We start from the raw sequence: 13750 nt of genomic DNA on the forward strand, positions 1-13750 counted from the left end.
GTTCTTATAGACCAATCTCACTATCAAATACGGATTATAAAATCCTAGCTAAAATTATTGCAAACAGATTAGCTCCCCTTATTCCTGAACTGGTAGCCATGGTTCAAACTGGATTTGTTATCAACCGTTCGTCCTACGATAACGTCCGAAGGTTTTATAATATTCTACATTTCTCAAAAAAAATCAAAGTGCCTGTTCTAGCTGTCTCCTTGGATGCTGAAAAGGCCTTTGATCGTGTTGAATGGAGTTTTTTATTTTGTGTTCTTGAGAAAATGAATTTTGGTCCTAGATTTATAGCCATGATTAAAACACTTTATCAATTCCCCAAAGCAGCAATTCTCACTAATTCTGACATCTCTCAATTCCCATTGACTAGAGGAACCCGGCAAGGGTGCCCTCTTTCACCTCTTCTTTTTGCTCTGGTAATTGAACCACTGGCCATCGCAATACGATCAAACCCACAGATCCACGGTGTACTAGTTGGAAATGTTAAACATACCATTTCACTATACGCTGACGATATAATGCTTTTTTTAACTAAACCAGAGATATCTTTTCCTGCATTGGCTGATTTATTGGAGGCCTATGGTTCTATTTCAGGTTACAAGGTAAATAACACAAAGAGTATTATTATGCCTCTTAATTTATCGGCAGAAGTCATGCCCAAACTAAATTTACCCTTTTCATGGAATAATAATTGTCTAACATATCTTGGCTTACAAATATCTAATAAACTGGACCAGGCATTCACTCTAAATTATGGTCCTCTGTTGAAGAAGGTGGGTCAAGAGCTAGATAGATGGAAAATGCTGCTTATTTCATTAATAGGTAGGGTAAACTGTATTAAAATGAGTGTACTTCCTAGGTTTCTATATTTATTCAGGACTCTTCCTATTCATGTCCCTCATTCTTTCTTTAAGCAGCTAAATAGCTTGATAACTAAATTTCTATGGCGGGGAAAGTCGGCTAGAATAAAATTGAAAGTTCTCTGTCAGAGCCCTGGTGAGGGAGGACTTGGTCTCCCTGATTTGTATTTATATTACTTAGCGGCGCAATCAATGGTCATAGGGGCATGGCAAACTAACAGACAGATCTCTCCCTCATGGTTACAAATTGAGCAATATCAGTTAGCCGACATTACTCTCTCTACCCTTCCATATATTCCCTTTGTAAATACCTTTAAAAGAACTTTAAATAACCCCTTTGTACTACATGGGTGCAAAATATGGACAGATATTAGGAAAAAGACGAAAAACCTTCAGTCGATTTATACAGCTACACCCTTTTATGCAAACCCAGCTCTACCTGAGATATTAAAGGATGAACCCTGTTTGTTGTGGTATAGTAAAGGTATTTGGTCATTTGGTGACTTATTTGATAACGGGATGTTACTATCCTTTGAACAGTTAAGGTCAAAATTTCACTTGGATCCCAGGCATTTTTTTAAGTACCTACAGGTTAGAGACTATATTAGAGTTCAACAAGGTGGTAAACTAATGCCTTTATATCCTTTGGAAATGGATGCTAATATAGTGGGTAAAGATGTAAAGAAATTCGTTTCGTTTATGTACTAAATATTATTGAAGTTTTCTGTTTGTGATCCTGTAGGGCCAAAGCTTAAATGGGAGCAAGATCTTGGGGTTGAAATTAAGGATGAACAGTGGAAAGCAATCTGTCGAAAGAGCCAGACATTTTCATTTAACAGTCGTCATAGACTGCAACAATTTAATTTGATTCATCGAGTATATTATACACCACAACGTCTAAACAAAATGAACCCCGATCTCTCGGCTTTGTGCCCCAGATGCAAAATTGAGACTGGCTCTCTTGTTCATATGTTTTGGTCGTGCTCCCATTTGAATGAGTTTTGGAAAAATGTCAAAGACACTATTGAAAAAGTGACTGATTTTGAGTTTGCTTTAAATCCAAGGTTAGTATTACTAGGAGATGACTCCATACTACCTTTACCTTGTGAATATAGAATCAGATTTGTTAAAATGGCCCTGATAGCTGCAGTTAAGTGTATTGCCGTCAAATGGAAAAGTGTTACATCACCATGCTTAAATATGTGGTTGAACGAGCTTTCATCTTATATTCCTCCAGAAAAAATAGTCTATAATTTGAAGAAGAACCCAAAAGCCTTTAATGAGGTATGGGACAATTTTCTTGCTCTTTTGCACAAAGGAGGAGGCAGATTGAATTCTTTCTGAGATGATGAATTTTGAAACTGTGATAACTTCGGAAATGACATTTGATTTACCTGCATGTGTATATGTGTGTATGGGTGCATATAATGTACATGCAGATGTTGATGTAGAGTATTTATTTTATTATTAATTTTTTATTTTATTTATTTATTATTATTATTTTTTTTTTTTTCTTTGTTTCTCTTTCTTTTCTGTTTAATTATACCCTTCCTGTTGCTATGTGAGGGGAGTGGGTAGGTGGGGAATGAATTATGAATTCTCTTCTGTAAATAACACTACATTTATAAATAAATAAAAAAAAAATTAACGAGGAAAAAGAAAAAAAAACAGGATTGAAACCAGGGACCCTCTGACTGTGAGGCTACACTGGTAACAACTAGACACTGCATACACTAATAGCTAAATTAGATACATGGATATTTGGGTCAACTTTATGATTCATCCTCCTAATGTCAGTTTAAGACTTTTGTAATTTGGAAAATTTCATAATAGTTGAGACAATATAATATATATATATATAGAGGCACATAGAGTTATCATGTCATGTACACGCTGTTCAAGTTAAAATAACAATCAATTATAAATTAACATAAATATTTTTACAGTGAGCAAACAAATTTAGCCAGGAAAAAAACATTAAAAAGCATATAAGCAAAGGACACAGTTAAGCATGTAATCATATAATCATGAATCTTTGCTCTTGTGGTAAACAGTGTGATATAAACTGGAGGCAGTAAACTACACTGTGTGCAGGAGATAAAGAGAGGAAAGAGTACGAATATAAGAGATAACAGCCATGATTTATTCATGGATGAAAGAACCTTGGTGTTTTATTTATGACGTCTTTAAATATAGCTCATGTGAATTAAATAAGTGATTGAAAACGGATGTTCAAACCTACATTCTTGTGTATCATACAAACTCAGGTGCCTGCACCCACTTCAGCACATGAAATATTCTGCAAAATAAAGACAATTCACTAAAACAAATACAATGCTTCATACTGCGGTTTATCAGCAGGGGACGTTTCAGGATAACCTTTTGGGAGCTGTCAAGTTATTTATCTTTTTTTAAATCTGTCACTAGTGCCTAGCACTGTTTGTTTTTTGATTGCTTAAAATAGCTGATCTGTCAGGTGAGCAAAATATGTGACCCAAAATAGTGCAGCTGAGCCTATAGTCACTATAAAACATGTGACTCTAAAAGTAAGATGTAACTTACAACAAGACTGGGTTAAAACCTACTTTGTGGCCGACTATCTGGGATGCCTGTTGAAATACCAGACTGAATTGTGTGTTCTGGAAGAGTGGCTGGTTTTTGGGGGTGTGCAATTGTGCTGCTCCTTATGTCTGTAGGTTGAGAACTGAAGGATCCCAAATGTTTAAAACATAAAGCCCAGTCGGCACTAAACAGCTAACCTGACATGCCAAACTGTTCCATACATCCATTGCATGGATATATTGACATTCATCTGGGAAAGCTCCGATAGGAAGTGTTTGAGAAGGGCAGGACTTTTCAAAACATTCATGGAAGGTGATTGGAGGAACGTTCTGTCACATTCATGATGAGCCAATCGGAGCGACAAATGACGTGCGCATGCACAGCACTTGTGCAGACAGGTCTTAGATTGTTAATGGCAGAGCTTGTTGTTGAATAAAACTGGTCCCAAGGCCGCTTGAGGGACGTGTAAAAACATCTTCTCTGCCAAGACAAGTGTTCGGTGTAGCTCTCTGCTCTTGTTTTAAAAGGAACTGTGGTCCAGTTCCAATTAAACTGCAACTAATGCCATCAGAGGATGAATGTGGAGTGAATGGAGTGAAAGGGTGTGAATGGGTAGGTGTGACATGTGGTGTAAAAGCACTTTGAGTAGTCAGATGACTTGAAAAGTGCTATAAAACATCAAGTCCATTTACCTGATCGACGCTTGTTGTGCAGGGATTTCCTCCTCATCTGGCAGTAAGGGTCCCAAGGGCTTTTTCTGTCACCATAGAGCATATCCACTCTAAAATGAAGAGTGTACCCACTTCTAAAGATGATATAAATTAAGATTATACCCACTTCTGCACACACCACTACACTAATGATGGCACCATAGTAGCTCTGTGACCCAGTGACTGAACAGTGACCTGTAGTTTGTGCCACAGGATAAGACTTTATGTTGACAGAGCGGTGACTTACTATCAGGAGTCAGTATACTGTGTTTTATTTTGAAGTTGACTGTAGTTATTTCACTTCAGTACAAACTGATGTGTTCTGGGTCCAGGCTACGAGATTGTCAGCAGTCATGAGTCGTCCCAGGACAAGCTGGGGCCCTGTATGCTATCAGTTTACAGAATTCCTGTCCTGATGGGTCTTAGAAAAACAAGGTGAATGTGTTGAGGAACTGGGGGCACAAAAGTGACGGCACAAGATTGTCTAACTTGAAACTTATTCCCTGTGAATCACAGTCCGTCCCAAAAATTACAGAGGATGTTCCTACAACACTAAGACTAGCTTTATTGAACATCAGATCTCTGGTTGGAAAAACCTTTTTAATCAATTATTTTATCACCAAGCACAACCTTGATTCGATGTTTTTAACTGAGACTTGGTTGGATCAAAATAACAGCACAGCTGTTCTTGTTGAGTCAACCCCTCCCAACTATAGTTTTATTAGTGAAGCCAGGGTGAATCGGAGAGGAGGTGGAGTGGCAGTTTTATTCAAAAACTCTTTCCAAGTTAAAAATTATCTTTCAGTAATTTTTCTACTTTTGAATGTGTGGCTCTTCAGCTGAACTCCTCCCCTCAAGCCGTGTTACTAAATGTTTACAGGCCACCTAAATACTGTGCAGACTTTTTTGATGATTTTAATGAACTGCTGTCCATAATCTGTATTGAATATGACTGTATTATCATTGTTGGTGATTTTAACATCCATGTTGACAACCCCCAGGACAGAGGGGCTAAAGAACTGTACTGTACTCTTGACAGCTTTGGGCTGAGTCAGCATGTGTCAGAGCCCACACATAATAGAGGGCACACTCTGGACCTGCTTATCTCCAAGGGTCTGAACATACATAAGGTTGTTGTGAGCAATGTGGCCCTGTCTGATCACTGCTATGTTTACTTTGAGAGCTCTATCTCTGTGCATACAAGTAATCAGAGAGAAGTTATCATGAAACGATGCATTATTGAAAACACCAGTGAAATGTTTAACAACCTTTTTTCCTCCACAGCCACCCTGCCCTGTAGTTCCGTCAGTGAGCTAGTAGATAACTTTAATGCTAAAACGTTAAATGTTATTGACTCCATTGCTCCCATTAAGTTGAAGGTTGTCTCTAGCAAGAAAAGATCTCCATGGAGGAATGCCATGGTGGTGAAAAATGAAAAAAGAGAGTGTCAAAAAGCTGAACGCAGGTGGCGAAAAACAAATCTCCAGATTCATTTTGACATCTATAAAGAGAAACTTCACACTTATAATCTACAGCTGAGGAATGCAAGGCAGCCTTTCTTCTCAGACATGATCACCAGAAACAAAAATAATGCTTGAGTGTTGTTTTCTACTGTTGAGAGATTAACAAACCCCCCTGTGTCAATAGCACCTGAACTTCACTCCGCTAGGGCCTGCAATGAATTTGCTTCTGGCAGTGAGTCCATCCACACCAGGTTCAGGATCTGTGCTAGGTGCATCTAAAAACAACTTAAACACCATGACACAGTTTAATCCAATCAATGACAAAATTCTGGAGGACATTTTACACCAATTGAACTCCTACTGCTGTCTGGATGTTTTACCCACAGATTTTTCAAAAAGGTCTCACATGTCATGACATCTGATCTGTTACAAATCGTAAACATGTCTCTAATCTCAGGAGTCTTCCCACAGACCCTGAAAACAGCTGTTATTAAGCCGCTCTTAAAAAAGAACAGTCTAGAGAAGACCTTAATGAATAACTACAGGCCGATATCAAACCTTCCTTTTTTAAGTAAAATTATTGAAAAGGCTGTGTTTCAACAGCTAAATTATTTCTTAACAGTGAACAACTGCTTTAACGTCTTCCAGTCAGGTTTTAGACCTCATCACAGCACTGAGACCACTCTCGTCAAGGTGTTTAATGACATTCGCTTAAACACAAATCATGGCAGAACTTCAGTCTTAGTGTTATTGGACCTAAGTACTGCATTCGACACAGTTGACCACAATATATTACTTGACCGACTAGAAAATTGGGTGAGACTGTCTGGCACAGTTCTTGATTGGTTTGCATCCTACTTAAAGGGCAGGGATTATTTTGTTTCAATAGGTCACATTAAATCTGAGCAGATCGAAATTACATGCGGAGTCCCCCAAGGCTCCATCCTGGGGCCTCTTCTGTTTAACATCTACATCCTTCCACTTGCTCAGATCATAGAAAACAACAAAATAAACTACCTTAACTATGCAGATGACACACAGCTCTACATTTCAATGTCCCCAGGTGGCCATGGCCCTTTTACAAGCACTGGGTAAATGCATGGAACAAATTACTGAGTGGATGTACCATAATTTTCTCCAGTTAAACAGAGAAAAAACTGAGGTAGTTGTTTTTGGACCCAAGGAGGAATCTCTAAAAAAAACAGCATTCAGCTCAAGTCACTTCAGTTAAAAACCTCAGACCAGGCCAGAAATCTGGGTGTTGTCATGGATTCAGACCTAAATTTCAAAAACCACATAAAAACAATTACAAAGTCAGCTTATTATCACCTCAAGAATATTTCTAGGATTAAAGGAATAATGTCACAGCAGGACCTTGAAAAACTGGTCCATGCATTTATCTTCTGTCTAGTTGACTACTGTAACAGTATCTTCACTGGTGTGCCTAAAAAGTCTGTCAGACAGCTGCAGCTGATCCAGAACGCTGCTGCTCGAGTCCTCACTAAGACCAAGAGAGTGGACCACATCACTCCTGTTCTGAGGTCTCTACACTGGCTCCCTGTCTCTCAGAGAATAGACTTTAAGATCCTCCTGTTAGCTTATAAAGCACTGAATGGCTTAGGCCCAAAATACATCAGAGACCTTCTAGTCCAGTATGAACCATCCAGACCACTCAGGTCATCTGGTGCAGGTCTACTCTGTGTCCCTAAAGTCAGAAGAAGACGTGGAGAATCAGCGTTCAGTTACTATGCTCCATATATCTGGAACAAACTCCCAGAAAACATCAGGTCTGCTGAGAGTTTGAGTTCTTTTAAATCAAGGTTGAAGACACACCTGTTCACTGCTGCCTTTAACTAAAAAGGATCTATCAGAGGAAGCAGAGAAGGGAAGCTTCTGGCTATGGCTGAGGAGAAATGACAGGAGTTGGGGAAAGTGAGAGGCCACGTGTTGACCTGACCATCAAAAGCCAGCTGCAGGGAGTGGCAGGGAGACGTCCCTGGCCGCTGCCCCACCATCCTGAGATGTTCTGGCGATTAAAGGGGTGAAACATCAAGGAAGGATGGCTCCCAGCTGAGGACCCTGCAACTGGCATGTTAGGCACCGGCGGAGGTGCGTCAAGCAGAAATGCTGTGCAGGTACAACATCTGCCTGTCAACAATCTAAAAAACATTTTACTTTTCAAATTTTCCATTTTTGCTTGAACTCTGCACTGTAGCTTTTACTTTAATATCTGTTTTTATCTTTATTGTTTGTTTTTTGTTTGTTTGTTTGTTGATTAAAAAAACTTTTATGTGTGTTTTTATCTTTTTTGGATTTTATCTGCTGCTTTACATATAAAGTTCAGACAAATGGCAAGAGGGGTGTGTCTATCTTGTGTGGGTCTTTTTTGCTGTTTTTAATCACCTTTTACATGCTTCGTTTAAAATGTTTTCACTGTTTCTTTTTCCCTTTGTCAATGTATTTTAATGAACTGTGTGAGCACTTTGAATTGCCTTGTTGCTGAAATGTGCTATACAAATAAACTTGCCTTGCCTTGCCTTACAGCACCCAGAAAACAGGCATGGCTCATATCTTGAGAGGAGAAGAGTGACACTTAGGACACACCAGGGATGCACTGGCGACAGACTGGAGCGCTTACAGTGGAACTGCAAAGACTGACTAGGAAGTGGGTGATTTGCCCCTCAGTGCACTTTACGAGTGAACCACATAGTATGTGGATATAAGGGGTTACTTCATGTACGTTTTTGCATTTTATGTGGATGAAGAGGCTTTTGAAAATGAAGCACCTGGATGGGATTACTTTTGGAAATGAAGGAGGAAAACCTGCTTTTTCGAAAATACCCACTTCCATGTGGTATATCATTAGGCTATGGAGTATCACTTTGTCAATGAATTTTATATTTTTACTAACATTACATAGTATACCTATGTTATAATCAGGTTTGATAAATCAATCTGGATGTGTTTTAAATAAAACTTGCAATGGCAGAAGGCTTTGGGTAAAACAAAATCTCTATAAGACACTCTAATTCTAAAATCTAGCAGCTGTTGTTATTTTGGTCTACTACTAATTTGGAGGCTCTTCGCAAATACCAATAAGAGGCCCCTCTACATTTAGCTAAAAGCAATCAGTGAATGAACAACACATTCTGAAGTATTTCTTCTCAGGTAAGAAAGCCTGAGAACTACTGAAATAAATACCCCAAAACACCCAAAAGCTCCTGCTCATTAGCTCTTAGAAGAGCATCATAACTCGAAATATTTGAAAATGTCTTTAAACACATATAACTGAACATTACTCAACTCGGCAAGACATTATAGAAGACCTGTTCCCAAAATGGGGACCAAACAAAAATCAATAATATTCCTTTTGTCTAACTGTGGTTCATTAACTCATATGTCTATGCACTTATGCAGGGCCTAAAAAGTGATATGAACAGTTAGGAATATGAAAAAGGACAGAATACTCTACACAAAGTGTCAGTGGTCCAAAGACCCTGTACTGGACATAAGCACCACTACAGTACTTGCAGAAATGAATGCTTCTCTCCTGGATTTGCATGATGTCAATAATCTTTCTCTGACCTTTCACAGGGCTCCTAACAGAGTCCCAGTGGTCCCTTTATGTTTATTCCTTACCACCAAGCCAATAAAGGACATTCAGGAAGGGTGTATGAAAGAGGATCCTTACGAGAGGCAGGGAAAGGAAGTACTATAAAACAATCAATATTGCCATTTTCAGTTGCAAATATCCTGCTAGTGACCTGACCTGTCTTTCATTTTGGCTGAATATCACAAAGCTTCACTGATGTGTAACCTAAAATACGCTGTAATTTCACTAATGAGGAACAGAGTTATACATCAGCAGAAAGAGACACAAAAATTTGGGGAAATTCATTGATATTTTGCATAACTGTTTATATTAGTTGCTTCATATCTTTATAAAAGATGAAAGCTTCAGAGTCTATCAAACTGGAATGAATTATTGATGATACTAATATCAGATGTATACAGATACAGATATCAGATGTATTTAATGATTTAAGAGAGCAGTTAGATAGATTTAAAAACAGGTTATTTAACATATAAATGAACATTTGAATTGCTAAACAAGTTAGCTTAGCTTGTTTAATTGTTCATATATCTTTATATTAAATTTCTGCTGCGTTCCTGGTTGGCCAAAGTCTTCATTTTTTTCTTAATATGCAATATTAGTCCTATTCTTTCTTAATAATTCCTGTAAACACATATTCCAAGCTGCTTGATGGCAAAATACCAAACAATATTAGCCTCTCCCTAACAGCTACAGGTAGTTTATCATCTTTTAATCCATCCACAAAAAAGTGCAATTCTCTGTGTTGAACTCAGAATCGTCCATATATTTACGGATATACAGACATCAGTCACATACAAACGTGGAAACAAGGCGTTAACTTTATTGTAGTGTTTACATTTTAAATCATAATGTTTTGGTATATTGTAGTTAGCATTTTTATTGCTTCATACTGGGGAGGAATGTTGTTGTCATCAACAATCCACATCCTTCATTTATGGGTGCGTTAGACATTTCCATGGTAAACAGAGACCCCACCAATCAGTGATGTTGCTGTGACACTCAGGATTGTGGGTATTGTAGTATTTTTATATTTTATTTTGCTTAGATCCCGTATAAACTATGCTTTTCTTGACTAGAGGTTGATATCTTATGAACTTTTGCCATCTGTGGGAGCATAAATCATCATTTCACTCTCAGGTAGCATGGATGAGCCTAACTTGGATACCTCTGAAAATAAAATATGGCTAATAATCAAATCTGCTATGGAGAAAATAGAAGGGGATTTCTCTTCTGGAACCACACTGTTGAGCCCTATTGAAGCAAAACAGTCAAACACAGGCAATATTTTATTTATCACTTTAAGAACTTGCTGTAGCCCAATTAAAAATGGACTATGGGCCTTATTTGGCCTGTGGGACATGGCTTTGACACCCCTGGTGTATTGCATGAAGTTAGGGAAATAAAAGACTTTTGGTGGTTTTCAGAGTCTTCAAACCATCAGAGTACCTAAATTGCTCAAACTTATGATGCAAAGTGGAAAGTGATGAACTATTAGAACAAAATCAGACAGCTTTTTGATTGAATCAGATTCATCCACTCAAAAAGGGTTTCAGTGAATGTGAAAACTTGGGATGATACTTGAATATGAACAATGGAAACAGAAAACATCCATTTATGTTCTGGACACTCCAAAATAAACGGCCCCTAGTCCCTTAATGTGTGCTGATCTGTAATCAACTATAATGTCCATGGATAACCTGGACTTTGCAACATGTTTGCCTTTTGTTTGCTGCTAAGTGGCAAAAACAGCAAGTCAAATCCTGCTGGTGCATTTTAGACTACTTTTTGCCAGAAATGGAGTGAAAATCTTCACATTTTTATCTCCTGTAAGAGTGTTACAGAAATGAATACTGTGTTGAACTTTTCCTTTAAATTCATGGCACGGAAGCTGAAATTAAAATATTGTTCCAGTGTCCTTAAATTCACCCTATATAACTCATCAGGTGATTTTGTTGAGTAGGCAAATGTTAAAAGCAGTCAAATCAGGAAAAAAAACACCACAGTCTGAATGTCGACTGTCCCTCTGCAATGCTTCCTGGACTGACCAGCAGTAATCTAAGGTATTAACAGATTGCTGAATTTTCCACAGAGACAATGCATCACCACACTATTGTGTATGCTTTTGAGAGTCCGCCGCTGCACCACACATTGTACAACCATGAACACATTATTTGCACTGTTTGGTCTGTGCCAAAGTAGTGTGTCTGTAAATGGAGGCATGGAAGCCAAATTCCAAATGAAGTGACCTGAAGCAGACCCGGGATATCTGCCGCTCCCAAGCACCAGAAGCTTTAAGAAAACCTGGACTTAGGAGGCTGCCAGACAAACCATCTGTGTTTAGACAGCTAAGCTGTGCTGTCACCCTCATCTCTACATGTCCATCTTAGCTTCAATATTTGAAAACCAGTGCAAAAGCAAACAGTGAACACCATCACTTCTACATAATTAGTATTCATGAGGCCAGACTTTTTAATATTATCATAAATATTTAAAGACTTTGAAAAAAATATATAAATAAAGCCCAGTTAAGATGTAACATAGTATGTTTCTTGGAGAGTGCCTCAAAGTTTTAGACATTTAGTCTTATAAAGATATGAAAGGGAAGCAAATGCATTTTGCAGAGCTAAAATAATAATAAATAATACCAGTGCTGATTTTAAAATAACATCAACAGGCTATTTTTAATGAGAACTGTCATTATATGTTTTAAATCAGTGGTTCTCACCTGGTTTAGTGTAAGGACTCACCACCTTTTCCTTTACAGCATAACACAACCCAAAGTTCTTACATTTTGCAATCATAACTGTTTTTTTTTAAATGAAAAATGGTGCAGTTGGGATTACGAAAGATGAAATAAAACAAAGGGACTGAGACATATCCTTCCAAATAAAAAACATATCATGGATTCTTTTTGCCTCATTTTTTTCCTGGCCACCACTCACTTTTGGACCCCGACCAACCAGTTGAGAACTAATGTTTTAAACAACTAGTAGCATTAACTAACTGTTGTTAACATTAAATACAGGAAAGAGGGAAGTAGGACAGACACTACCATTAAAACCATATGATTTTTTCTGCAAAAATCCCTATGTGAAAAAAGTAATTGCCCCCTGAACCTAGCTGGTTGTGCCACCCTTGGCAGCCATAGCTGTAATCAAGCATTTGCGATAACTGCTGGTGTGTCTTTCACATCACTGGAGGAATTTTAGCCCACCCCAGAATTGTTTAAACTCAGCCATATTGGAGGGTTTTCCAGCATGAACTGCCTATTTGAGGTCACACCACAGCATCTAAATTGGATTTTAGTCTGGATTTTGACTTTGCCACTCCAAAACCTTAATTTTGTGGGGGGTTTTTAGCCATTCAGAGGTGGACTTGCTGGTATTGCTTGGTGTTTCAGGTCATTGTCCTGCTGCATAACCCAAGAATGCTTGAGCTTGAGGGCATTAACTGATGGCCGGACACTGGCCTTCAGGATTTTCAGGAAGACAGCAGAATTCATTGTTCCATCAATCACAGCAAGTGGTCCAGGTCCTGAAGCAGCAAAGCAGCCCCAGACCATCACACTGCCGCCACCATGTTTGACTTTTGGCATGATATTGTTTTTATTAAATGCTGTTATTTTCACGCTAGATGTAATGGGCCACACACCTTCCAAAAAGTACAACTTTTGTCTTGTCAGTCCACAGAATATTTCTCCAAAAGTTTTGAGGATCATCAAGATGTTTCTTGGCAAATGTGAGATGAGCCTTTGTGTTCTTTTTTGTCAGCAGTGGTTTTCCCTTTTGGAACTCTCCCATGGATGCCATTTGTGCCCAGTGTCCTTCTTATGGCTGAGTCATGAACTCTTACCTTAACTGAGGCCAGTGAGGCCTGCAGTTCTTGGGATGTCGTTCTGGGTTCTTTTGGGACCTCCTGGATGAGTCGCTGTTGCACTTTTGGAGTAATTTTGGTTGGCCGACCACTCCTGAGAAGGTTCACCACTGTCCCCAGTTTTTTCCGTTTGTGGATAATGGCTCTGACTGTGGTTTGCTGGAGTCCCAAAGCCTTGGAAATGGCTTTGTAACCTTTTCCAGACTGATAGATTTTAATCACTTTGTTTCTCATTTGTTCTTGAATTTCTTTGGGTTGTGGCAGGATGCGTTTCTTTTTGAGATCTTGTAGCCTACTTCACTTTGTTTGCTTCTGAGTGCTTTCTTGATTCAACAAATCTGGCGATAATCAGGCCTGGATGTGCCTAGTGAAATTGAACTCAGCTTTCCAAGAACTGTGGTTAATCACAGTTAACTCATGATTTAACAAGAGGGGGCAATGACTTTTTCACATAGGACCAAATAGGTTTGGATTTTTTTTCCCCTTAAAAAATAAAATCATCATTTAGAAACTGCATTTTGTATTTACTTGTTGTGTCAATGCTTACATACAAGGCCTGGTAATGGAGTGATTAGCTCCGACTAGCCTCGTTTTTGTCTGAACTGGGCAATGTCTCTTTAACAAAACAAGGGCTGAGAGCAACACTGAAAACCTTCTGTG

The sequence above is a fragment of the Cheilinus undulatus genome, linkage group 9, assembly GCF_018320785.1.
Source record: "Cheilinus undulatus linkage group 9, ASM1832078v1, whole genome shotgun sequence".
Taxonomy (NCBI): Eukaryota; Metazoa; Chordata; class Actinopteri; order Labriformes; family Labridae; genus Cheilinus; species Cheilinus undulatus.